Here is a 27,885-nt window from a genome sequence, read left to right as displayed (position 1 = left end):
AGACACATGCCTGACTGGAAACCTGCCCTGCCCTATCCCAAATTTTCTGTCTAACCACTAAACCACAGAATCAGGTTCTTTCTTATTCACTCTTCTGAACCCACAGTTTTTCTCACAGCAGCCTATCTCACGAGGCAGTCTCAGAGGCTATTGCTATTCATCGTATGTTGCCAGGTTATGTTATACACAATCTACGCTGCAGGCACCGAGCACAGTTGGAAATAGCACAGAAAACAAGAGGTACTGGACTAAGCAGTAAGATCAAGTTGCTCACTGAAGGCAGGTCTTCTACTTGTTGGGGAAATATATCACCATCTAGGTTGTAGGCTCAGCCTTGCAGACAGTGTAAATACACGTATGGGCCTTTTGCTGACAATGCTTGAATCGGAGAAGGTGTTCTGAGTTACAGAACATACTGAGCTACAAATTGAAATTAAGCATTTAAAATTATAGCACTGATTAGATTATTCCAACATAGTTAGAATAAATAAGATGTGGGAACTTGTTAAAAAAGAAAAAAACAAACCAAGTTTGTCTGTAAATAAGCTATCCTCTCTAGCTGTGTAGCCTTCCCTAGTGAAAATAATGCTGAGCATAAGTTTCTAGTGCTCAGCCTGGAAGATGAATAATGTTTTAGGATGTCTTTAGGTAACCTAAGTTGCAAGTATGAAATATGGCATACTGCAATTGTATAGAATGAGAATAAAATTTCATTGTCTTTGGATGCTGGAAGATTGCACTGCCCTGTTTGCTCTTCAGGTTGCTTTATGTTAGCATTTCTCCATGTGCTATCCTGCAAGTAAAAATAAAAAAAATAAAAAAAAAAGAAGATATTGCAGTGAATCCTGTCAATGTGGTAAGGCTTACTTGCCTAGGTCCAGGGAAATAGGAAAAACAGAGCTTGAGAGGAAAAGGCAAGATAGACTATGTCATAAAGTTGAACAATCGTACCACTGCTTGCCGATGTTTTTTTAGGGAGAAAAGTGAAACTTTCTCAGTCCTTTGGAGAAGTTATTGCTGATATATACCTAGGAGGTTTGTGCTGCAGAAATTAGAGTAGGTTTTTGTTGCAGGTGTGTATGTTCCAGAAAGTTTATGCTTTCAGACCCAGGTTGTGTTTCCCATTGGCTGGCTTATTGTATCTCCTCTCTTAGAATAAAGACGCTCAAAGGTATTTTGTTTTTTCCCTACACAGATGCCAGCAGTTCTTTAGAGAGCTCTGAATTACTGTGTAGGATCCTGCTGTCTAAAATCTAGCCACTGTGGTGGTCAGTTGTTTGGGTTTTTTTGTTTTTTTTTTTTCTTTTTTAAAATATCTTTGATCTGTTGCATGCTCACTAATTAAAACATTTTTCTTTCATTCCCAGTTCTAATGCTAGTTCTGTTTAGTGATGTTTTATTCTTTTGCCATTTCAGAAATATTAATAGCACATAGATCGGTTCACAGTTTGGTCATTTGCATGGACAAATGAGATCACTTTCTTATAGTAGATTTTAATATAGTACAGTAAAGTGCCCTCCATTGTAAAGTTTTGATTTGTGATAGTGGAAAAGAGAACATGAAGAGGACATTTCACAAAGAATATTTTGCAACTCTGGAACATTATAGTGATCCCAGATTATATTGTTTTCAGGCCATGTGAATGGCAAAAAAAGTGATTTACAATTTAATGCTCATCAGTGACAAAGTCCTCTTATTTATTCTATGAAAAGAGACATTCTACAGCATTATGTTTACAGGATGAATAATTTTTATGTAATGGAAGCTCACAGAAGGAAGAAAAAACCCCATCATCTGAAGTTCATTATATCACAATTAGAGGCCAGACCTAATGCAGGCAGTCTAACTACTGTAAAACATTGCACTGTCCCAAATTACTCTGAGCATCTAAGGTTAGCAATGTATCGTGTTTCCCGAAATGTGAGGATCTGTACTTCAAAGGCAGCTAGTAATTTAGACAAGAAGGGGAAGAAGTCAAAAAAGAACTCACAGAATGTGCCATATGTTCAGGAATTACTAAGCACAAGTTTTCTAAAAATCCTTCTCCTTCAAGAATCACCTGCTGGATCCTCAAAAAAGAGAGGTAATGAAGAGTCCCTGAAAACAACATTTGCCTGCTATTGTTTGAGCTGAATCATGGCCTTTAAGCCCCTTTCAGGTACTTAAGAGTATGATTCTCATCAAAGAGTGAGATCAATACTTGAAACATTTCAAAGAATGGTTTGGGTTGGAAGGGACCTTAAAGATCATGTAGTTCCAAACCCGCCGTATGTGCAGGAACACCTTCCACTAGATAAGGTTTCTCAAAGCCTCATCAAACCTGGCCTTGACCACTCCCAGGGAGGAATTTATGATGCAATATTTTGTTTTTATTCATAATTCTGATTGTTTCATCTCAAACACTACACAAAGTTTCCCTTTGGTAAGTATTAAATTCTAGATGTTAAAGTCATAGTTTTAACTTTTCATGTTATAGCATAGCACATGGCCTTTTATTCTTTCAACTTCTAGTAATACTTTTCAATAATTTTCCATATTTTAAATTATTATATCTTAACAGTACGATTCAAATTTTCTGGTAGAAAACAATGCCATCAGAAATTTTTTCACCAATTCCAGTCACTAGCTTTTTTTTTTTTTGTAAATGTCATCACCTTCAGATGAGTCTGTGCCTTACAGAGTAAGCCACCCAGTGACCACAAAATCATAGCTTTCCTATCAAGTGAACTTGTAGAGTCCTAAAAATTTGAGTTCTTCTGTCTGCTGGCTAGGAAAATAAAATCTGCCTCTGTAGGAATAATCTTATTGCCTGTATCACATTAATTCAATATTGTGTTATACTCTAAGGGCTGTTATGTACTGTGCATGCATACCACAATGACAAAATGTTGCCCTATCCTTTTTAAATCTAAAAGTGGTAAATAAAACTGAAACTTTTTTCTTTCATGCATGTGAAGTATCTGGGTAACTCTACTCGGGGAAAAAAAAAGTAGTTTGTATTTCATATATGTAACCTTAAGGTTATAAATTACTCTGTTTGGCTTGAAGATGTTTATGCCTGCCTGCAGCTCTTCAGTTATAATTAAAAGAGTTTCAGGTCACTTAGTCTGCATTTTTAATCCTTGCAGCTCCAGGGTGCTCATCATATGGAAAGATTTTGTTATGAGGAAGAGGATTCAGTACTTATATGTATTCTGCTTTTTAACCGTTAGCACCTAAAGAAAAAAAAAATTTGTTCACTTGTTTGGTTAGGTTTTGTGATGAAGAGGGTAAGTAATGGCTTTAACAACAGTAAAGTGATTTATACATACCACACACATGTATGTTATGGAGATTGTCCTGAATTTTTTTAAGGAAAAAAAAAAAAGAAAAAGACAGAGACTTGTCAAAGGTAGGTACAGGAACTTATCCTCATCTGAACGAAGCCTCTTCTTTCCACCTCTACAGAAAGCGCATAAAGACAACACTCTTCAGTCTGAGGTCTTTTACACCATAAAGCACAGCAGCCGCCTCGAGTAGGTGGGGAGCTCTTGCACTGCTAAAACATCTGTGAAAGATCGAGGCAGTACATATTGCAAGGTCGTGCAGAATGGTCCTGTTCTGTGTCTTACTTTTGATCATCATCTGAATAGGAAAGCAGGATAAGGCATGTGGAATGTCAAAAGAAAGAAAAAGCACAAAAAATGGTGATAAGAAGAGCTGTGCTAAGAATTTTAATTGAAACCCCCTTTTTCTTCATTTCCTTGCCCAACAATTCCTTTTCTTTTCTCTAAAAAAATGCTTATTAACAGTCACATTTCACAGACATTTGGGAAGCTCTCACCAACTGTAGCCTCAGTCTAGGTAGGAGTCATATTATTAAATTTGAAAGTTCACAGTCTAGGTACTTCCATGAGAAAAAAGTCACTTTTCACCCTTCAGAGTGAAGAGTGCCCTGGGTAGCAGAGACAATGAAATTGAGAATTGTTCTAAACCAAACCTTTTTCATCCAGGGGTTCTCAACCTAAATTTTAATTACTGTATTGACTAAACTTCTAGATCTCGCTCAAATATATTGGGGATCGGGACAGCAAGCTTACATACAGACACATGCATGGGAAGGTGATGGGGAGAAATTTAAGTCCCCATAGTGGCATCTAGTGCCATTTTTGTGTTTCAGAGCTATCTCATGTGACCAGATGCTGCTACAGAATAATCTGCTCTGGATCTGCTTTAAATCCAATGTCCCATTGGCCAGGACCATTCAGAGGTCTTGGATTTCCTAAGTTAACTAAAGAGGCACTGTGTTTCAATGCTTAGCCAAATTCCTTTAATTTGGGGAAGATGAGTTTGACACCTTATGCCAAGAAACATGCCCACACCTCCACAAGCTTTTTATATCGTGTAGGCATGTAAAATAATGTTTCTGAAAGAGAGGGAAACACTTCTGTCATAGAATCACAGAATCATAGAATCATTTAGGTTGGAAAAGACCATTTAGGTTGGGATCATCGAGTCCAACCATCAACCCCACTCTACAAAGTTCTCCCCCACACCATATCCCCTAACACCACATCTAAACGACTCTTAAACACATTCAGGGATGGTGACTCCACCACCTCCCTGGGCAGCCTATTCCAGTGTCTGACCACTCTTTCTGTGAAAATTTTTTTCCTAATGTCCAGCCTAAACCTACCCTGCTGCAGCTTGAACCCATTCCCTCTTGTTCTATCACTAATGACCTGTGAGAAGAGACCAGCACCAACCTCTCCACAATGTCCTTTCAAGTAGTTGTAGAGAGTGATGAGGTCTCCCCTCAGCCTCCTCTTCCTCAAACTAAACAGTCCCAGCTCCTTCAATCGCTCCTCATCAGATTTATTCTCCAGGCCCTTCACCAGCTTCGTTGCCCTCCTCTGCACTCACTCCAGCACCTCGATATCTCTCTCGTATTGAGGTGCCCAGAACTGGACACAAGACTCAAGGTGTGGCCTCAGCAGTGCTGAGTACAGGGGGACAATCACCTCCCTCCTTCTGCTGGTCACACTATGTCTAATACAAGCCAGGATGGCACTGGCTTTCTTGGCCACCTGGGCACACTGCTGGCTCCTGTTCAGCCGCTTGTCAGTTAGAACCCCCAGGTCCTTTTCTGCCAGGCAGCTCTCCAGCCACACTTCCCCAAGCCTGTAGCGATGCATGGGGTTGTTGTGGCCCAAGTGCAGGACCCGGCACTTGGCCTTGTTGAAGCACATTCCATTAGCATTGGCCCATCGGTCCAATCTATCCAAGTCTCTCTGTAGAGCTTCCCTATCCTCATGCAGATCAACACTCCCACTTAACTTGGTGTCACCCCTTTTCCCAACCTACTGTGGCTATTTTATTTTATTTTATTAAAAAAAAAACAAAAAAACAAAAAACAACTGCGGTAAAATAAGAGCAAAATACCTTCACTATGAGCATAGATACTCAACCATCACTTTGTGACATTAAAAAGAATCTCATCTGCCCTAAAGCAACAGATTTCAAGAAAAAAAAAAAAAAGACAAAAATAACCTCTTTTTTATAACCATTCAAAAAATAAATGTACCATTTCTTTCTGCTTAATAGGACACACCAGAAAAGCCAAACATTCAGAGCTGAGCCAACTGTGGTAGTTGCTGGAGCTGCAAAACTCAATTTCTTGACTGATAGAAGCCTGTAGTTAAATCCAGGGCAGGGAAACTGAGCTTGAAGAAGAATTCGACGTGGGATAGAAAAGGAGGGTGAAGAGATGGACGCAGACAGGCTGCATATAAAGTGATCTATTAACATTACAGAGGGGGAAAAAAAAAGAAACAACCCCTCAAAACCCAAACAAACAAAGAGGATAAAGAAAAAGGGAAGAAATACCCAGATGTCCACAAATCTCCAATTTTGTCACTTGCAAGTTGAATCATCATCACTTAAGAGCACTGGATGTGGACATGTCAATGTAATTCAGCAGTTGAGAATATTATTCAAAGGGCAGTCCTTGAAGAGTCCAGAAAAAGGCCCTTCTCAGTGTTATTTCCCTGTCTGAATGTTCATTCACAGTGAAAAATGTGACAACAAAATAAAATAGCATTGTTGTTTATAAATATGTCATTAATTTCAAAGTCCCTAGTTACAATAGTTAGGAACTGCAGTATGTGTTTACATGTGTATGTCTTTATGACTTTGAAAGCACAGAAATATTAACCAATCTTGAAAACCCCACTGAGCTGTAAGCAATTACTAGCATCCCTCCTTTACCATGGGAAATGAGGAGTAGAGAGGAGACAGATTTTCCTGATGTTACATGGGGAACTCTGGAGCCAAGGGAGGGAAGGGTGAGTACAGAGGTTAGGACATAGAGCCAGGATTAATGCAAGCCCTTAGAGGGATTTAAACGGTCTTGACTTGTCATTTTGGAACAACCTGCTGAGTACAAAGTCAGGCTGGAGTGATTCACGCAGCCCAGACAGACAGATTTCTGACACATAACATCATTCTGAGAATTCATGCTCTGACGGTCTAACCAGTCTGCGTCACGAAGCTTGCGAAATCAGGAATTTCCTAAGCAAGACTAGAGATGCCAAGCTGCTTGATTGAGTAAACAATTGCTTATGGGAGAGAGAAATAAACATCTTTCCACCACAAGGACCTTTTCTGGAAATTCTACAATCTTTATTACTGATCAGTCTTGACAAGTTGTCATCACAGCACATAGAGGATTTGGCCTCCTTGGTATATCACAGTGACTGGAATTCAGGCAGAGGACTTGCCTCTTTCCTTGTCCCTGCTTTGAAGCTGGCCAATGGAATAGTTTTTTGAGGAGAGGGGTGCAGGCAGGTTGCAATTTCTATGGCCTAAAAATAACAGCTTTTAAATTGACACTGAGGAGGGGGAAAGATATGACAATAGAACACAAGTGAATACTCTGTAAGAAACTGGAAACCGAAATGGAGAGATATGACCTGACATACAGAATCAGCACAACTGGCACATGATTTATTGATTATGGCCTGTCATATGAGAGGGCCTCAGCTAGCTGAAAAGCACAAAGCAAAGTAGTATTTTCCTCTCTATAGAATTTGGCATTTGGAAATTGCATACACTTTACCTTTACAGTGATTACTCTCTCCACACAAAGGAATATGTAGCTTTGCTTTTGAAGGCAGGCATGCTGCAAACTGTGATTTTTAAAGCTGTCAGAGCAAAAAGCTGTGGATTATACTATTGATTCACACAGATAACTTGGAGGGCCAGAAAAATATTTGATGGGGAGCAGAGGAGTGCAAAATCTGCATGCATTTGGGAATGTGGAACAAGATATTGCAAGGATACAAAAAACACCACCACGAACAAAAACATCTGTTTACCTCCTTTGAATGCACTAGTTTTGTCTGCATGAAATTCTCAGACGCTCTTTTGTGATCCTACCTTCTTTCACGATTTGGACAGTCACTTGTACAATCTGTACTCTTAACCCTGAAAAAATTACTTCAGGGTAATATATCTGTAGCAAAATAGCCCAAAAGAAAATATTCACACAGTGAGTGATCCAACTGCATCCCTTTTGAAGTCAACGGAAATGTGACTTCCAGGATCTTTGATCTAACATCAATAAACTGCACGAAGCTCAGTAAAGGCCACAGAGATGCTTGGGTCTGGAACACTTAGACTGTGAGCAAAGGCTGAGGGTCAAGTACTTGCTCAGCCTGAAGAAGAGGTGGCATTGGGGGTACTTAGTAGAGCCCCCAGTACACTGTAGGGAGATCACCAAGAAGCCAGGCTCTTCACAATGGTGTGTGGCGGAGGGGTGAGAGACAGGGCGCGTAAGTTGAAAAAAAAAAACATTTAGATTGGATATAAGGAGAAAATTTTTCCCCTTGAGGACAGTCAGGCAGTAGAGCAGATGGCCCAGGGAGGTTTCCAAGACCCGATGGGATACAGCCCTGAGCAATGTGGCTTGACCCCCTACTAGCCCTCTTTGAGAAGGAGTTTGGGCTAGGGTCCTCCTGAGGTTCCTCCACACCTGAGTTATCCTATAATCTTCATACATAAGTGCTTCAAGAACTCCTGTTAGCTCACGGGTGTATTAGCGGTATGCAAACTTACCAGAAGTTTAAATATAGAAATAAGATTGAAAGAAATATACATAGTTGTTCTGTTTTGTTTTGTTTTGTTTTGTTTTTTCTTAAGGTAGCTGTATCAAATTTCAGTATTGGAATGCTTTATTAAAATATATTTGATTTCTAGGAGGGAATGTGATTATCCTAAGTGACAATCCAGGTGACAGAACAAGTCAAACTGGTAGATGTTGGTGCTTGGACATTTCTATGTACATGGGCTATAAAGAAGACTGCTCTCTCTTGTGTATGGTAATGAAGCTTTCACATATATAACTGGTATCCTAGAAACTATTGCAAACTGACATTTATACATCACATATAATGAAATTAAAACCTTCTTTACAGTGACCTTTCTTTTTAACTTGAGATGAAAAATAATGATTTCAAATTTTTAAATAGGATTTTAAAAATCATTCCAATCTAAGTATTTCTTGGAGTGTAATGGAACGTGCACACTACAAATCAAGGAACAGTGCAAACTCAGAATAATCTATAATGTTTTAATAATTATCTCTGAATGTACTTACAGAATACTATGGATCTCCATGTAAGCTGCTAAAGGGCCAGACTACTGATATCCAACTTGTGTGCTTAGAACAAGAGAGGGTATCTCACTATCTCACAGTGCAATGCACTGCAGATTTAGCCTAAGAGATCTGGCGGGATCATGAGTATATCTCTACAGGCTTCAGGGCATTCTCCTTTGCTTCCACAATGCTGCTAACTGAACAAAACCTAGCCTAAATATCAAATATTCAAAGTAATTGATTTCCTTTGCTTTCTTAAGGGCTCAAATGCCATTTTAATGGGGTCTAATTAAGACTAAAAATAAATTCAGCAAGGAAGTATTTCACAGAATTCTTATCCTATAAAATATTTGTATTATTTCACCATCATTTCTACTTACATGTCCTTAGAGGATTTTTTTCTTTTATCCATTTGAATGATGTCAACCTGGTTTCAGTATCTACTATTAGTCTAGAGGCCTTCTGTTCATATGAGTGATTTAATGGCCAGATCATCTAGAGCTAAACCCTATCTCATATAGCTGACAAATCTTAAGTTCCAGTTTTTGAAATTTAGTGCCTACTTTTCTAGCCAGACCTGCAGACGTCTACTGAAATGATTTCTTAGGAATAGTTCTAAAGGATAACCCTTAGCTCCAGAAAGCTATTTCAAGATGATGCAATTATGCACCACTAAGTCTTGATACAGAAAAGAGAAGTTAATAAAAAGCCATGAGAAAGTGATAACATTTCCTTGGCATTTTCTCAGGAAAGCAAAATGGAGAATAAGAAGAGTCATAGACTCAGCACTGATTGATCATTTTTGCTGTATAATTAATCAAAGGATCAGAAAGACCCATTAATTACTGTGTCCTTAGCATTTTGAATCATTAACTGACAGGTCTTCTAGGCAAGCAGGAATAAACTACACATGGGCTAAGAAATTATACAGCAAAGTAGAATTCATCCTTGATATGAAGAAGCAGCCAAGTGTTATTATCTTCCATTTCTAACTCTTCCTTTATTTTTTCCCATTTGTTAACCTGTGTGTGTAGTTTAGAGGTTGTTCTCCTCCTTTCCCATCATCTGTCAGTTTAGGGGTTAGAACAGGGTCAAAGAGAGTCCTGTAAATCACACAGTTTTTATAACTTGAGTTTATAGTTTTCCCTTCTGTATTTGTTTTCTATGCAATTTCAGGACTGGCCAAGGATTAGTTAGTTTCTAGAGTGTGATGCATTTGGCACAGCATGGCTTAGGCTGGCTAGCTATTGCCTCTGCCTATTTCAGCTGCAATTTTTCGCAATGAACTACTGAGCTCTTACCAGGGTCCCTAAACTAGCAGAAATGCTCTGCAGAGAGAATAATAAAAGCATTGAATGCAGATTCTGAGCTAACTGAGAATCACAGGGTACAATCTGAAAGTAGTATTAAAAATGATAAATTGCCATGATCCCACAGCTAACAGACAGACAACAGTCCCTTCTATGAGCCAAGAAAAGCATAGGGATGGCCTAGTTACAGACACAGCATGAAGGCAGCAGACAAATTCTAATACTTTCTTATACTTTTTTTTCCTTGCAGGGCTTTAAGAAGATAAATATTTGTTTTAAGAAATTGCAAACAAGAAAAGTAATTGGAATTTGGCCAGTTTGGGCACTCATATCTAGCTATGGACCAAAATAGATGCATGGTTTCAGAACCTCAATTTGAAAGCAAAATGTCAAAATATCTCCGGAATCTCCATCCCAATCTAAAAGCAATGAACAAGGAGAGAAAACTGACAATAAAAAAATATGGGGCTCTGGTCCGGGTAAAACTATGCAAGGTCCACTCATTGAACTGTCAGAACTAGTGTGTCAGTGGCTGCGTGGTTATCATTATGTGCTCCGAGAATAATAAACACAATCTCCTAGTTCATCTTTTCTGTGACTCTCATCTCCCCTCAAAATGTTCTTGGAATCCACAATTCAAATGAAATCAGATTTCTTAAAGGGAGACAGGCTGCAAAGATATTAGCTCCTGGAAAAGATGTTTGAAATGTCCAATTAGGAAGAGCCTGGGAGCTCAACCTTTATTTGGCAGCAACGAGACAGACAGTTTGAATATCCCAAAGCATCTTCATAACTGCCAGTGAGCACAACCAGAGTACACAAAGCCATGGGAAACCAGAGCTCCGTTTGTTCCAGGGTTCCTGTGAAGGTTTGGGTGGCATAAAAAAGAGACAAATAGGCTGAAGCAAATATGTTTATTCCTCCTGGTCAGTCTGCTTTGGAAGTGGAAGGAAATGAGGTCTGTATGTCACACATCTGAGAGGACACAGTCATGCATTTTAATAATAGTTTTATTACAGAAACTTTAGAGGAGCTCAGAGGCCATTCCATTTGGCACTGTACAAATATATAGTCTAAGATATTCTCTGCTTGAAAGTGCTTGGAAAACAAATAAAATAGAGAGAAAGGGCAATATTAAATAGAGGGGAGAGGACGAGAGATGGAAAGGGGCAATGCTGCATTTAGTGCATTACTAAATGATGTTTGTTTTGTAGTGAAAATGGAGTAACTTAAAATATAGCCATTGTAACTAATTAACAGAGAGGAACTGAATCACATAGAGACTGTCAAAAATTGAAGAACAGAACCGCACAGAACTAGCAACTCACCCCCAAATACACAACTCTGGTTTTAAAAATAAATTTGCTAGCAAATGTGTATGTTTCAGTTAGGGATGTATGGTTTCTCTTAGTGCTCAGAGCCTGGATGAGTGTACAAGTTCATTAGAACTGCATGTGTATTCAGGTTAAGCTTTCAGAATTCATTACGTTCCTGCCACAATCACTAAATTCACTATAAAATTTTATTAAAATGGTTTGGAAGGATATGCCTACCTAACTGCAGAAGGCTGAAGAGTAAGGAAGACACACTTGTCTACACACCCAAAAACTGTATCATTCAACACACACCCTCACTGTTACCTTAAATATTACTATTCCATGCGCTAGCTTTAAAAAGAGAACATTTATGAAAGTGTGGCTTTTATTTTATGTCCTTCCACTCCAAAGCAATGCATAACCCACTAAAAAAAGAAAGGTATAAATTACCCTTTCAGGCAAAACTTCTACAAGGAAAAAATAAAGCAATAACACAGTGAGTTTTATTTTATTAGTCTGAAACCATAAGCACCAGCCAGGATATAGCATAGCAGCTGAACCAAAGATTTCAATTGCTTCTGCTGTTCGGTGATTCACTCAAAGTTTTTTCTCAGCAGCACAACTATGCTTCCCTGCAACGCCATCTTGATCATTTTACTTTATCCTCTTTCTAGCCCTTAATCAGGGTTGGCCTGACTAATCTAAGAAAATAACTTTAAAGATCAGTCTAAAAATGTTTCTATATTCTGGAGTATTGCATCCAGCTCTGGAGTCCTCATCACAAGAATGACATGGACCTGTGGGAACGGGTCCAGCAGAGGGCCACGAAGATGATCAGAGGGCTGGAGCACCTCTGCTGTGAGGACAGGCTGAGAGAGTTGGGGTTGTTCAGCCTGGAGAAGAGAAGGCTCCAGGGAGACCTTATAGCGGCCTCCCAGTACCTAAAGGGGGCTACAGGAAGGATGGGGAGGGACTCTGTATCAGGGAGTGTAATGATAGGACATGGGGCAACAGTTTCAAACTGAAAGAGGGGAGATTTAGATTGGATATTAGGAAGAAGGTCTTTACTGTGAGGGTGGTGAGACACTGGAACAGGTTGCCCAGGGAGGCTGTGGATACCCGATCCCTGGAGGTGTTCAAAGCCAGGCTGGAAGAGGCTTTGGGCAGCCTGGTCTAGTGGGAGGTGTCCCTGCCCATGGCAGGGGGTTGGAATGAGATGATCTGTAAGGTCCCTTCCAACTTGAACCATTCTATCATTCTATGATTCTGTTTTGGTTTTCACTCTGTAGCTTGCCAGAAGCCTGACCCTGCTTAAATGTAACTCCTCCTGAAAGAATGATACCCCCATACCTACAGCTGAGCTCTTTGCTTACTTGTTACCTGCAAAACATCTGGGTGGGTGGAGCAGAAAAGCTATAGTGACAAAAGTTTTTTGATTCCTTAAGTGTGGACAAAACAGTTCTCCTAAAAAGACTGAGTTTTCAGAAAGATTCAAGCCCTCACCTCACCTTAATCGCTTTGGCATCCTAGGTTGCACAGCCAAACACAGAAGTATCCAATCCTTTCTAGAAATCTGAAGAGACTTTGAGTTCTTTCCCTGGCAACCAGTTCTCTCCTCCTGCTTCAGTACATGCTGAAGGCACAGATGTAAGGCACAGTAGGACAGTGTTCTTCTTAACCCAAGCAAATTTTACCTGTATAATTCTGGATCAGTTAATATATTTGACTTTAAATTGCAGCAAGGCTAATTCACACATTCATTTCACTTCACAGCTCTCTCCTGAGACTCTAGTCATAGCTGTATATGATCTAGGGTCAGTCTTTTTTGCAGAAGTCTTAGTCTCAGGTGATTTTAAAAGGCGATGAGCAGATCTTAAAAAGCTGTCCAGCAAACATTTGGTAATTTTTTCCAAATTCTCAGCCGATGTAAACCGAGATGGTGCCATACATATGAAGGATTAAATTTACATCCACTGAGTGTCTAGCCCTTGTAATTTGCTCTTTGTTCCCTACTGTATAAAAGTTTCCCCGGGTGCACAATTCACAGGTTTATCTTTAGCTACAGATTGACCAACTAAAGGTCAGAAAAAGCCATCTCTGCAGCACCGCTCCAAAACATTAAGCACTTCCTGCTCATGCAGTCAACAGCTTACATACAGATATAAAAATATATGCATATATTTAATGAAACCTTAAAGACGGATATTCTAAAAATATGCCCTGTAACAGGTGAAAAATGTCTTTATGAAATTAATATCCTAAAGCTACGTTGCAGAGTGATTTAATTATAACTAATGTACTTTACACCTGGAAAAGTATGAATGATTTAAATGAGATAAGAATTGGATCTCTGAGAAACCGGAACCATCATCAGTTAATAGACTTCATTTCACTGAATTGAACTGAGCTTGAGTTAATTTGCAGTCCATTCACCGAAAACTATCATAGCTTGGCTGGATGGAAACACTTTTATCACAAGACATAATGCAGTGAAATTGTAGGATTAAGAGAAATAAGGTGAAGGAGAAAATTTGACATACACACTGGTATACATTCCAAGGAAAAAAAAAGGTTGCAACAGCAGCTTTACTGAATCAATATTTATAATGTCATAAAACACGAGGTCTCTATTAGGATTTCAGGCTTTACTGTGTTAGATACTATGCACAAATATTTCCAAAAGATGGTCAGTACCCTAGAAAGTTTACAAGTCTAATTTATGATAAAAACAACAGTTGGATAAAACAAACAAATCTAATGACTGCAATCTGTTTCATTTATCAAAAAAAAAAAAAAAGATAACTGAGAAGCAACTTGATTATGGTTCATAAATACCTCCAGAGGGAGGAAATAGAAGGTACTTAAGTAGTTCTCCATGTAGCAAAGAAAGGCATAACAAGGAGCAGTTGTTGTAAGTGAAATCCAAACAAATGCAAATGAGAAATCAGTCAGAAAATCATAGTAAAGATGATTAGCCAAAGAAACAAAGTATTGAGTGGAATGGTACGTTCTCCATCTTTTCAAGCTTCCCAGCTAAATCTGAAAGGCAATAACTAGACAAGGCTTCGCCATGCTTCACTTCGATCATTGCTACACAGATTTTTCCAGGTAGATGTGAGTTCATGGTATGCTCCAAGGCAGTTGGAAGCAGTGCCTCTGTATTGAAAGCCATTTTCCCAATTTAACATAGCACACCTCTCAAACTGTGACTGCAATGAGCTTGTATCTCTTTGCCAAAGACCATGTGGAGTCCTTGGTACAAGCGTAATGAGGTGGGATCTGACTATGTGCATTAAACAGGAGTCCAGACCAGGTGGTAGATGAAACAAAAAATCTACAAGGTAGCAATCAGATTAGCAGCAGTAACAAGGGTTATCAGCTACCCATTTGCAACCAACGTAAAACAAAGCCTAAAAGACGTGTTTTAGCTATTTCAGTCCTTGTGAACAGCTATATTTTTGTATTTTGAAGATAAACTTTCTGAAGGAAAGCTATGAGCTTGTAAACTCGCTTACATCTCAGTCTCTGATAAGTTTTAATTTTCTTCCAAATTCACAGGACTGAGCATCTTGCATGATTTCAAGAACACACCTTAACACAGCCATATCCTTACTCCCCTATTTTGACACTGGTGTAGTATAGTTGGCCTTAGTCTTGGTATATAGCATGAGACGTCCAAGCTGTCCATCAAAAGACCAGTGGTACCTTCTCTGTTCCATGAATTTTCTTCTCCTGTTGTTAGAAACACTTGTCCAGTTGTGCTGCTTAGAGGTACAGTGCATGGCAACATCACAGCATAACAATTTCTGGAAAAATGTGAAGATATTTCTTCCTTAAGGTTGTCCTTCTCTGACAACCTGGAAAATTCACACAGGCAGTTTTCAGTGCAGACTTTTCCTTTAGGGTTTACTTTTGTCCATTGTTTTCTTTGTGTTTCTAGACTATATTTGAGGTGGCTTACCAATTTTAAAACATCTGCACAAGGGTTTTAACTTTTGGAATTTACAGAGTGTATTTTCACCAAAAAAAAAAAAAACCAAACCCAAAAAAACCCAACAACACAAAAGCAAAACCAGAAAACCTCACAAAAACAAATCTGAAACAAAAAGGCAAATTCCTCCTGTAATTTAACAGGTTGAAGTTCTACAACTGATGTCACTGATGCCATATAGATAGGTAAAATACTTTCTCTATGCCTCACTTTATCTTTCGTTCCCCCTCTTTGGTCCTACCTTTCACATATCTTCCTTTCATATTCCATTCCACGTATTTGGGATTAACACTTGAAAGCTTATTCCTAAATGGTAATTGAAGATTATAACTTTTCTAAGAGATTCTTTCCTCCACTGTTAAGTTAAAATGTCACATTTTAGAACTTGAACTTTATTGGAAAAACGTGGGAAATTCACATAGAAAATTATTCCAAATCTGGCCAGATGTATGTCCCAAAATTTTTCATTTGGAAATTACAGAAAAAATAAATACCTGTATTTGAAAATGGTCATATTAAAAACAAACAAACAAACAAACAATGCTGTTACCATTTCTTACTTTGTATTAAGAAAGTGTAGTTATTAACAAAAAAAAATAAAACTAAACCTGAAAAAGTTTTTTCCCCTTTTTGAAAAAAAAAAAGATGGAAAAAATTGACTAAGTGGAATTTGGATTATTTTCCACACAGAATTACCTGATGCAGGCTTTTAGTATCAGCTGTGTCCAAAGATTTGTGGGTTTCAGCTGCATCATCCTGAAGGTACAATATTTTCTGTGGTGTGAAAGGGTCAGAGCTTTGAAAAAGGCAGAAATAAGGATAACTTGTGGGATGCAAATTTCAGGGCTATCTCTAAATCCCAATGCCTAGATTTCTTTCTCTTACTAGTGTAGTTTCATGGGAAGCTTTGTTGCTAAAGGCAAAAACTTTATCTCACACCCTTGAGAGTGAAGATGTAGAAGAGAATTACAGCTTTTAGTGCTGTCAGCAATTTTAACCTATGTCTATACTAGGAAATTAAATTGTGCCAATTTCCGTTCCCAGTAGGCAGTTTGCCAGAGGCCAACCTTTTTTACTCACATGGGCACAGGCCATGCACGTGCGGGTCCTGTGCATGCCTGAGTTACAGGTATAGCCTGCACTTAATTCCAGAAGGGAAAGGAAGTCTAAAGCCTGTAGTGGAGAGAGGAGGAGGAAGGATGCTTTTTAATTTAAATTGTTTCCTTTTCCCACTCTTTTCTCCCACCCCTTCCCATCTGTCCTCCAACAAAGACTTCCAGCAACTGTGTAGTTGACACTATTTCTAACACATTGGTTTCTGTGCAGAAAACAGTTTCATAAGTACCTTAACAGGTATCTCAAATAGCTCTGAGGGCTAATGTTTAATTTGCATCCATGATTTAATCTTAATCAATCAAAGAGAAGAGTACTGAACACAGATTTAGTGGGAGGATTGAAAGTCAATTGTAGTAAAACGTAGCGATAAACATCCCAGCCTAATCCTCTTCTCATTTGTCCAGGTGGAAGTCAGGAGCGACTCCACTCTAATGAACGTAGTCATACTGGAGTAAAACCGGTGTAAAGAAAAGTAGGCTCCTGCTGTATAAGCTGAAGCAATTTCAAACTTGGCAGTAAATTCTGATAAACATGCTACAGTGCAGCTGTATATTAAATAACCGATTTAGAACAAAAACAAGCTGCTAATGCCTACATTTTTCTTCAGACTAATAGGTGGCTGAAATACAGTATTTCTGAAATAAATGACAGGGAGTGTGAGGTTTTGAAACATGTTTTCTTCAGTTGCCTATAATAACGTAGAAAATGAAGGAAAAATTGCCTGAGATTCATAGAAAAGAATATGCTTTTATACAAAAGAGACATCAGACCCTGATATACATAGGGAATATATCTCTCTGCACTGAGATCCATAAAGGTGTTTAGATACCTATCACCAATTATACCACACCTAAAGCCCAAACTGGCGAAGAGGGGGAAGGAGGCTACAGGAGTGTGTGAGTAGGATACCAATGCCCTGAGCCGTAGCTTCATTTCACGAGGACACAAAGAAGCCAAGGAGCAGGGGAAAAGAGGTTTAGTCTATGCCTTTGGGTTAAAACCCCACAATAGCCAAAACACTGTGTGAAGAGGCCTTGATTGTGTTCCTAAGAAGCACATACCAAGAGCACAAACCAAGCTTTCAGTCTCTGAAGTTCTTTTTTATCTGAAAACAAAGGAAATCAAGATACATAAAAAATAAAGAACTTCACATTTCCCTTGTTAGACATGAAAAAGTGAAAGAATCACTCACAGAAAAAAATCTCTTTCCTCCCACATGTCTTTGGGGAATTGGTTCTTTTTTTTAAGTCTTGGTGTCAAGCTAAGACTTCCAAGGACCTATTGAACTACAATAAACTCTACACAGTCTTCTATGAAAACACTTTTCTGTTACCTCTGAGTTGTAGCCATGATTACACACTGGGAAGGTACAACATTCCTCCATGTGAAAATGTTCCACTTAGCCTCAAATGCAGCAGCCAGAACAAGACAAACACAAAACTTCCTTCTCTGCTCCTCCCCCATGGCCCATCAGTCAGAAGGGAGAACGAACATACCCTCCCAACAGAGCATTTTAATCATATTGTTAAAACAAGCTCCTCCAAGCTTCATCTCTTATCAGCATCTTAGCTCTGATGCTGGTAGTTTAATTTATGCAGAGGTTGACTTAAGACAGGTCCTACATCTCCCAGTGGCACATAAACTATTGATTAGAGTAGTCTTTTGAGACAAAGATCTTATATTACTTCCAATTAAGCCCCCAGGTCTTCCAGTTCCTGAAGAATACTGTAACTACTGGGCTGTTACGCAAAAGACAGCACAAATCTCAGGTTCTGGGTTTTAGGATTAACTTTCTAGAGACAATTAGTACCTCCAGAAGGTGATGGTTCATCTTAATTAAGAAGCAATCACTTATCTTCATTAAATATAAGAGGAGCCTTGGTTGTCTGAGTTTCTAACCTCAAGGAAACAATGCAGCAGTGCAAACTAAGTACTGTAGTAGGGCCTAATGGCCTTGATCAGCCTTGACTGGGCCCATCACCTACGCCATCTGCCTGTGGGACCAGGAATACTGTTTAAGCTTAGGCCTGGTCACCCAGTCTTTGTTTGGATTTTTCTATATTGTCGGTCCACCTCTTTGCAGCCTTCCCTCTTGCCCTGCCTTCTGCACGGACATTGGACCTACGCAGTAGGCAGCTCTGACTCCCGGGTAGGCCCCCGTGTGTGTTTCTTGTAACTCATTTCCAGTCCTGCCTTTGTCCCCATGTCTTGGATGTACCCTCGGACCTATGTTTTAGCCTTGTCTTCACTCCTGTTTCTGGCTCCATCTCCTTTCTCTCCTGACTGGGGTCCTTGGATGTATCCCAGACCTGGTGCACCACTTGCTGTGTCTGCTGCTGCTGCTGGACCCTGTTACCAGTTCCTGGCGAGATGCACCCCATGGGTGAGGGCATTCCATATTCTGGGGACAGCTTTGGCTCCCGGCTCCATGTCCTTGGGGGAGCAGCCAAACCTTCCTGCTCCCTGACCGGTGGATCTTCATCTAAGTGGTGTGCACACTCAGTACCCTGTGCTGAGTGTGGCAGGAACGTGAGCGCTGTGATCTGAGCAAGCTTAGAAAAATGGGCACTTAGGTGATTTGGGCATTTGAAGTTCCATATGGCCTTCGGTAGGTGCCTTGATCCTCATCTCCACCCAAAAGGTCGTGACTTAGTGTCAGATAACAGCTGGGTATTAGGCATCAAAAGAAAATAGCCCCTAAAAATAGAGGGGCTGGAGCAATCCAGTCTCAGCAATCTTTAGACCACGCTCTGACACACACGTTTTGTCTCTGTTGTATTTAGAGCACCTTTATTTTATTTTGCATTGTGTTTATGATGTTTATCTCCCTTCTGGATCATCATAGCATGACTTTCCACTCATTTTTCTGACAATCTCCTGTCAATTAGATTATAAACTCTTTTATGGAAGAATTCGTGTTATAGGTGTGTTGTCCAGCATTTACCATAATAAAGACTTGCTTTCACCCGGAGGTCTCTAAGCACTACTTTAAGAGGATATAATCATGCCAGCAGCAGTGATAATGTCTGTGTAAGTGTTGGTTTCAGTCTGACTAATGATTTTTGCAAGGACCTGGAGCACCTTTTCAGTTTTCTGTGCCTCATACTTCCACACTAGCAAGAGGGAAATCATATTTACAAGTGCCACAGGATAACACAAGATAATAAAGCTTTCTGAGCATCATCTATCACATACGCAATGTCTTCTAGAGAGAAAATATTCCTAGAAGTGTGATCCCTCAAATTACTTGTAGTTTTAGCATTTTGATGGAGAAATGCAGAGTTGCATTAGCTGTGTTTGTACAGATATTCATATTCACATATGAATCCACACCTATTTATGACTGGATTTTTCATTTTGAAGGGCAAGAGAAATCTGGTACAAGTGACAGAACCTGATCTTATCTCTTTTTCTCACAGCTGCTGGAGGAATTTGTAATGCAAAAGCCACAGGGTGAGGCAGGTTGGTATATTTGGGATTCAGCATTTCGTTTAAAGCCTTCTCCCGCAACTGCTGTAATGATATGGGTGAATGTTGATTTCTATTAAATACATCGCAAAAATGTACAGCATGTTCTGTCCCTGGGAAGATGCCACCGTGAAGAGATATTGCAGCTGAATTGCCAGAGAATTCAAGTGTGATGGGGAGGGGGAGGAGGAAGGAAGGAAGGCACAAAGAACAAAATGTCCCCACAGCCACCCACGAGGACAGGCTCCTAGTGAGATATGAATCAGCAACAGCCAAGGAAGCCCTGACGCCTAAAGGGGATTATGTAAGAATCTGAGATAAGTGGTGTCACTAGCACCTTTGGGTATCTCTCAGGCATTTAACTGTCATCTAACCTGGGAACAGACGCCCGGAGCTCTCCTCTAGTCTATGGAGAAAGCCAAGCAGCTGCTGAGGGTGATAACTTTAATATGGAGCCTAAGGCAGACGGGCTTGTAAATTAGGCATCTCAGGTAAATGCTCTTTGGGTGTGCTGAATGCAAGTCTTAAGCTTAAATCTGCTGTTTTAATGCCTTGCGGACCCTATTTACTACCCAGTCTCAGAGATCGTGGTCTTCTTGGGAAGGTACAATATCTTCCCGTTCCAGTATTCTGTTGCAAAGGATAGATGTCAGAAGAATAATGATAAGACATCATTACCATAATAAGACATTATAAGAATAATCATAAAACAACAAACTGTAAACTCTTCACTGAAAAGGTATGTCTCTGCGCTTTTACTGACCTTGACAAAATAGGGACTTCAGGTAGAACCTTGATACACAAGAATCAGCAATTTTGATTGCTGTCATCTACTCAGCAATGTCAGGAGGGATCAAACTGTGTTGTCACACATTGATATCTCTTAAGTCAGATGTTCAATGAGGTCTCCTTGGCTTATGAGTATGACCCTTTGTAGATCCTTTCTTCCTGCACTGGGGAGGTCTACAGTGATTTACCTGTGTTCAAGATTAAGTGCATGCAAAACTGATCACAACTAATAAATCACAATGGCTAGCACATATTTCTCAGAAGGGAATCATAATTTCTAAATTCAGCTGCTAATTTTGATGCTACATTAGGACTAAAGAGATCTAAGGTTACATGTGATTTGGGTGTCAGTACCATAGAAGCACAGCGAGAACAATTTTCAGTAGTACTTCAGTTGCAAAGTTACTTACGTTTTGTGATATTTAACATTCTCTTTGAGGGACATCAGGCAACAGCCCTGAGGATCTACAGATAGCCATACTGTGATTCCAGTTTGGTTCTAGGAACTACAGTCTTCTGAACTTTTCTCTGACCATGGACAGTATAGACTGGAATTGGAAGGAGAGGAACAGAAATTAAAAGCAAGAAGCGTCAGGTTAATATTATTGGAAGATCTGTGCTCAAATGTGGCACAACCATGTGACTTCACTAGGTGATTTCAAGCTATGTGGAGCTCAGCCACAAGTACAGCTTTAGTAATTTTGTAGAAAAAGAGAGAGTTAGAGGGTCTATCACCTCAGTGGTTAGTAGGTATAGGATCAAGGTCATAACCGTTGCACACTGAGGATTGCTGCCACTCACCATTTGAGGCAGCCAATATCTGCAATATTTTTGGTCCGTCTGTCAGTAGGCTCTTTAAGGAAATGAGCAAGATGATCCTTACAGAGAAGGTGAAAAAAAACAAAAGTTCTTATGCACATGGGAGAATTCGCTTATTTATCCAACAGATAAACATATGACAACAGTTGGTAAGGTACAGAAAAATTAGAGCAGCGAGAGGGAACAGGAAGACAATACACAGGTGGAAATGTCAGAGAAAGAAGTCTAAGAAAGTATCACTTCACACGGGCAATTCTATCTCATGTTGTACAAGGTGTGATATGAGCTTTTGCACAGGGCTCATTCATAAGCAATGCATGTTGCATCCTTATATCAGCTCAATGACCTGAAAATGGCTGATCTTTATACCCTTGAAATGATCTATCTCAAGGGCAGGGATTTCTCATTTATGATTGTCTATACTCACGCTCTTGTCAATGTGCAGAAAGGCTATACACAAATGAAGAGTGAGATGAAATCTTTAAACACAGTAGGGAAGACAGAATTTCTATTTTTTGATACTTTACTGTCAGAAAAAAAAATTATTATTATTATTTACTTTGACTCCAACACTTCAAAACTTTGAATGTATAATAAACTTCAATGCTTTATGTAGTTGTGTCCAAGACTCACAAAGGGATGGCAAGATGAAATGAGATTTTATTTTTTTTTAGTAAGCTTTCACTTTATCAGTGTGCATATTAGCATTTTAGTAGTCATCTTACTATGGATTTAAGAAGATATCTGGCATAAGTAAAAAAGTTATGTTTCCAGTTTTAATTTTATTCAACGTCTAATTGAAAATAGTATTAAGGCAATCAAAACCACCTGAAATGAGGAAAGATCTGTTGAAGTCATTAGGCTAAAAGTACCAAGATTTGTACAGACCCCTGGAAGCACTCATTTTCTGATCACTGCTCTAATTCCTAGCATATGACAGGTCAGACTGTAGCCTTTCTCAGTTTTCTGAAATCAGAGTGCTATCTATTTACAGAGAGCACTTTCCCCCCACTTCCCTTGTTATCTGTGTGCTCCTGGATCAACACCGAAGTTTCTTTGAAAGGGGAAGTTCAAAGCTACTTAGAAGATTGGACACCCATTCTATTTTAATTTTTAAATATATCACAACTATTCACTATGATTTCAGAAATCCACTGTAAATGTCCCCCCCACACACACCCTCCACCCTCCATTTCTTGCAGTTTGCTGTAAGCTGGTGTGTAAAGCTTCCAAAAGTTGTGGAACAGCCTATTTTGAGAGAACGTGTAAGCAGGAACACATTAATGGGTATCAGGTGCAGCTATGAATTTAATGAATGGTTTGTTGGAAATCACATTAAATAGCAACATCCGTCTGCAGATGAGCTCTGCAATGTCCTTATTTCAAGCCCAGGCAGATGGAGGATTTGCAACGCGCTTACTGTTTTCTGGTTCACGCAGCATTGCTTGCTTGTAAATACATTCACAATCATGCTTGAAAAGATTTGGAGCTTGACTCTCCAGCCTTTTATTTTTGCAGTTTCCTCTTCAAAGTAATGAGTGTAGGAAGAATGTAACAAGGTTCATCATGAGAATTAAACTGGTTTAGGATTTTGTCCTGCTCACAAAATCTCACAACTTTTTTTTTTTTTCCCCTCAAACAACTTTAGAGTGGAGAATAAGGGTGAAAGGGACACTGTAACGTTCTTTTTTAAATCGTCATTACTTTGTGATGTTAAAGTAAATTAAGAAGTTTCATATTTAGGAACCAAAAAGGGGAAATGACACATCAGATATCAAGACCAGTGACTTCCTAACATATGAAATCACATCATACAGCTCTTTCAGAATATCGCTCAAAATTAAATTTTAATGTTGATATTCAAAAATATCCCAATTTATTTCTATTTTCAGCCATTTCCAATCCAAATACGTCCTATAATATTTATATATGGCTGTCTGCAGGGGAAAGAAGAGGTGAAAACACTTTCCCAGGAAATTAGTTGTGTGGTATATGAGTAGATAGACCGGACTAGCAGGTACTACATTCTTCCCTTAGCCCTTCCCAAGCACATGAAAGGAGTTAATCCCTTGAGTTAATCCCTCATATACTGTGTGAACTCCAAGATATTTTTTTTCCTATAGTTCAAATAAAAAGGATAACATAAGAAATGGAAGAACATATTAAATATTGATTTTTGTCTCAAACATAAGGAAGTCCATTTTGGGAATGGGAACAAAAAGGACTGTTTATTAATGGTATCCTGATATTAAGTGATTTCTGGAAGTTTTCGGTCAGTAACTGGACCAAGTTTAACCTCCTGCATATACCTGTCCTGTCTCTTGCTCTAGACAGCATATAATTTAGGCCAAGTTTTTGAAGGACCATGTTACTGAGTTGGTGAGACAAGATTTCTCAGAGACATACAAAAGCAGTAGAAAGGTGAAAATGTTCATTGATAAGATTATACTGGTATAAACATCGAATGTAAAATACCTTTCATTAAAATTAAGTTTCAGGTATAAAAAATAGTCTTATTCTCAATCGCACTTCTACCATGTTAACATAGCTTCATAGACCTCAGAAGTACACCCAGTAGACAAATAACACAAATATATAACACTATGGAAGTCAATGGGTCTCTGATGACTCACATCAGTTGGAGCTGCAGTTCAGCTTGTTGTTTGCAGAAATTTCCAAACTTGGAAACTCTTTCTCACATTTCTAGCAAAGTCAAAATAAGTCTTTGTGAAATAACTGCAGCAAACAGTAAATGATGTATGAAATGAAATATCTCATCCATCCCATAGATGAAGAATGTGCAGAGGAAGCTTTGCTGCTTTCACCACGCAGTTTCAAACGAGTCCCTGATGCAGAACCATCATTTGCGCAGACTAATGGGAGGAAGGCGGTGATGTTGTCATTCTTATCTGCTGTCAGGTATGGCACTTCCATATAGAGAGATTCAGATTTTATCCTGTCCTTATTTTTCTAATAAATACTGTCCCATATTCCCTCAGTCAACTTCTGTTGAGTTCAACGAGAGCTGAGCCTGCAGTGTTGGGGATCTATTCATGTCTATCTAAATATTTTACATTATGTTAATTTTTTATCTGTAACAGATCTGATCTCTTAGCACACGTCTACACTACATAGTGAAGTGATACGTTAAAGATCCCTAAGCTTTTCATCAATAGACTGGCACATCTAGTGTGTTGACATACAAGTGCATTGGCTCAGGTCACAAAAGCAGTACTGATGTACCAACTTGGTGATGTGTCTGAGCTAATATCACTTGCAAGATATTGCTCATTCAGCATGAGCTCTGCACCACATTGTATTCACATCCTTCAGAAGGTCTGAAGTTCACCTAAATTCCTCCATTTTGAAGCTAGATAACTGGTTTATTCAGCTTACCTATGTTTTTTTCACGAGACAGGTCCAAATGGTTGTTCATCCCACTGAATATAAACATCCCTCTGAATAGCTTTTATGAGCTTAATCGGAGTAGAAAGAGCCTAGAGGACTGGTTTAAATCATCTCAGTCCAGTGAAGTCAGGTGTGGTGAACCCCACCTGAACAAATAATTCAATGGTCGTTGTAAAATTTCTGCTGTGTACAACCAGAAATGCTGCAAAAGTAAAATATGTTCACTTTGATTCTGAACCAGGGAAAAATGAGTTCCAATAAGTTCTGAAACTTAAAAAAAAAGCCACAGTGAGGCTGGGGAAGCTTCTGAAAAGGAGCATTTGTTTCCTGTCCCATTGGATTTCCAAAACTTTGCTAATTTTTAGTGGCCTGAAGATTTCATGCCCTAATGTGATGGGAAAATGAGCTTTGCAGTATGATTATGAGTTTGAAAACTTGAATCTGCAGTTTGACTTTTTCGTTAGCATCTCTGCTATGAAAACCATGTCTGACCCACACAGGATAGAAGTTTAACCAGGATCGTGTAACCTTATTCTGCCTATCTCAGTAAGCTTTTCTCACCATAATGTTATGGATGGGCAAGAATTAGACTCTCTGTGGTGACTGTGTGGGGACTGATTTCCAGTAACAGTCAAGCAGTCAGAAAAGCAGCTCATATTCAGAGTATTTGTATTTAAGCATCTCTAAAATTCACGCTGTTTTGATACATCACAACTCTAATTTCTTAGCCTCCTCTATTATTCATTTGATTGTGAAGGTCTGCTTGGCAGAGACATGGTAGGAAATTTAGCCATCAGGCTCGGGGTTCTTCTGAGTTCCAGTATGCTCTTCCTGAAGCTTTGTCAGAAACAGTTTGCTTGTCTCTGAAAGCAGGGTGATTTGATCACTCTTGGCAGTCACAGTTTCCCCCCCGTATTTTGTTTTGTTCCAAGAATGCCAAGAAAATGTTCTTTCTTTTAGAAAATAGTCTTCTCCCTGCTGAATTCACATTAAGATATCCTCAGAGGGCTTTACTGTCACCTTCTGTAGGTTAAAACAACGGGATGTCCCCCTTCCTCCCCCTAACTTTGAAGAACATCACACTGGGTTGCCTTTTAAAGCTTTTCAGCTACAGTCTGTTATCTACATGCAGTCAGCACCATGCCAAAGAGCAGCATCTAAGAACCTGAAAACTGCATTTGCTTTTTAGTAGAAGAGAATCAACATGTAGAGTTATTAGACATGCTCATACTCTACCAGTCTGTAGGGTATGTGAACGTGGCAGCTGCTGCTGTGATTTCTGTGCAGTGTAGACACATGCAAGCTAATGAGAAACTGCCTTGCTAAGGCAGAAGCAAGCATTTAGCCTGTCCATTCTCAAGTGTCACATGATTTTCTGTGCTGTTTGGTCCAGTCTGCTTGGGTCACAAGCCAGCTAATTCCAAAACCGTTCATACATATTTTACTAGATGACAGGTACAGCAGCACAGCTAAGATTCATGACACTGGGTAAGAAACAGAAGATTTCCATATCTCTCACGAATTAACTACCTCAAGAATATGTATCTATCTACTTCCACAAGGGATGGAGGTGTTGACAAGCTGATGCTGACATGAGCAGCATGTCATCTGGCCAGAGCCAGAGCTCCACAGAGGAGGCAGCATGAAGTTGAAGAGTTCAGATTAGCATGAGGGAAAAGTAGTGACACAGCATGAGCAAGAGAAGCATGTAGTTCTCCATCCTCAGGGCAGGCCTTTGCAAAAAGGAAACTTTTTTCCCACTCCCTGCCTGCCTTTAGGAGTTGTCAGGGGCTTTGACACACAACAAAGTTATTATATGTTGATCATTTACCAACTGCTCATGGTAAACAGGATGTGCTTTGACTTCACTTAAGCCTCTTTTACTGTGTGCTAAAAAGATATGAAATTGCCTTTGCCACCTTTGTGGAGTGAAGATCCATCTTATGGTATTTGGAGAGAAGTTTCTCTTTGGAATCCCTCATCTACTTTAGTAACTAAAACCAGACAATGAGATAGGTCACTATGAGCAGAGAACAGATGACCCTTGTCCTCCCATTCCTTGTCATAATCGTTTCCTGACCCAGCGGCCAGAGCATCGTTTTCCCAAACTTGTGTGCACTGGAAGACGTACTCATGGACACTGCTGTCAGCTCAAAGATGTCCTTGGAGCTCTAACTCTGGGTCAACATTTAATACCACCTGAAATACCTCCTCGAAAAGATAAGACAATAAAAGCAAGATTACTTCTAATGCTAAATACACCACAATAATGCACGATATTATCTATGTCATCCAGACACAGAAAGAGCACCTCTAAGACATGTGCTTTCTTATAACTCATGACAAAGGAGGGGAGAGGGGGAGTGAAGAAAGACAGAGGGAGGTTTTGTTTTGAATTGCCATTTTCAGATAAATTGTCGCTACAGTCAAAGCATTGATCCAGTTTGTCAGTGTTTAGATGCTACAGTAGAAGTCAGAGCAATCAAAAGTTTAAAAAAAAAAAGCAGGAGGTGGGGAAGAAGAAGAAAGTTAGAGCAATCAAAAGTTTAAAAAAAAAAAGCAGGAGGTGGGGAAGAAGAAGAAAGTTAGACTGAGTATTAATAAAAACAGAAGAAAACATTTAAAAAGGAGAGCTACAGTGAATGCCTAAGAGAAATGGTGGAAATCCCAAAGAATTCACTGTACAATTTTTTTTCTGGACAGAGAAGAAATTTTGGAGAGCAATTCTTCATTGTCAGGGAAATTAAATATATTTCCTACTATATCTTTCCTAACTCAACGTTTCTATGAATATGTGAGATAAGCGAATGGGGGAAAGCCGTTAGCTTCAGTGTTCTGTGGCAGAAAAGTAATGTTAATGCAATTCTGTTACTAAAGACTGAAGATTTTATTTAATTGTTTTTTCCTCCAGGTGACAAAAGCATTCTAGGTGACAACAGCCTGTGATAAAAACTGAGGAATTTGTAGAGAAATATAGCTATTCCGCTTTTGTTAACAGGTGTTCCCACTCCCAGCTTGAAGCATTAGGCTTC

The sequence above is a fragment of the Rissa tridactyla genome, chromosome 2, assembly GCF_028500815.1.
Source record: "Rissa tridactyla isolate bRisTri1 chromosome 2, bRisTri1.patW.cur.20221130, whole genome shotgun sequence".
NCBI classification, from domain to species: Eukaryota; Metazoa; Chordata; class Aves; order Charadriiformes; family Laridae; genus Rissa; species Rissa tridactyla.
Note: the sequence above shows the minus strand (reverse complement) of the source record.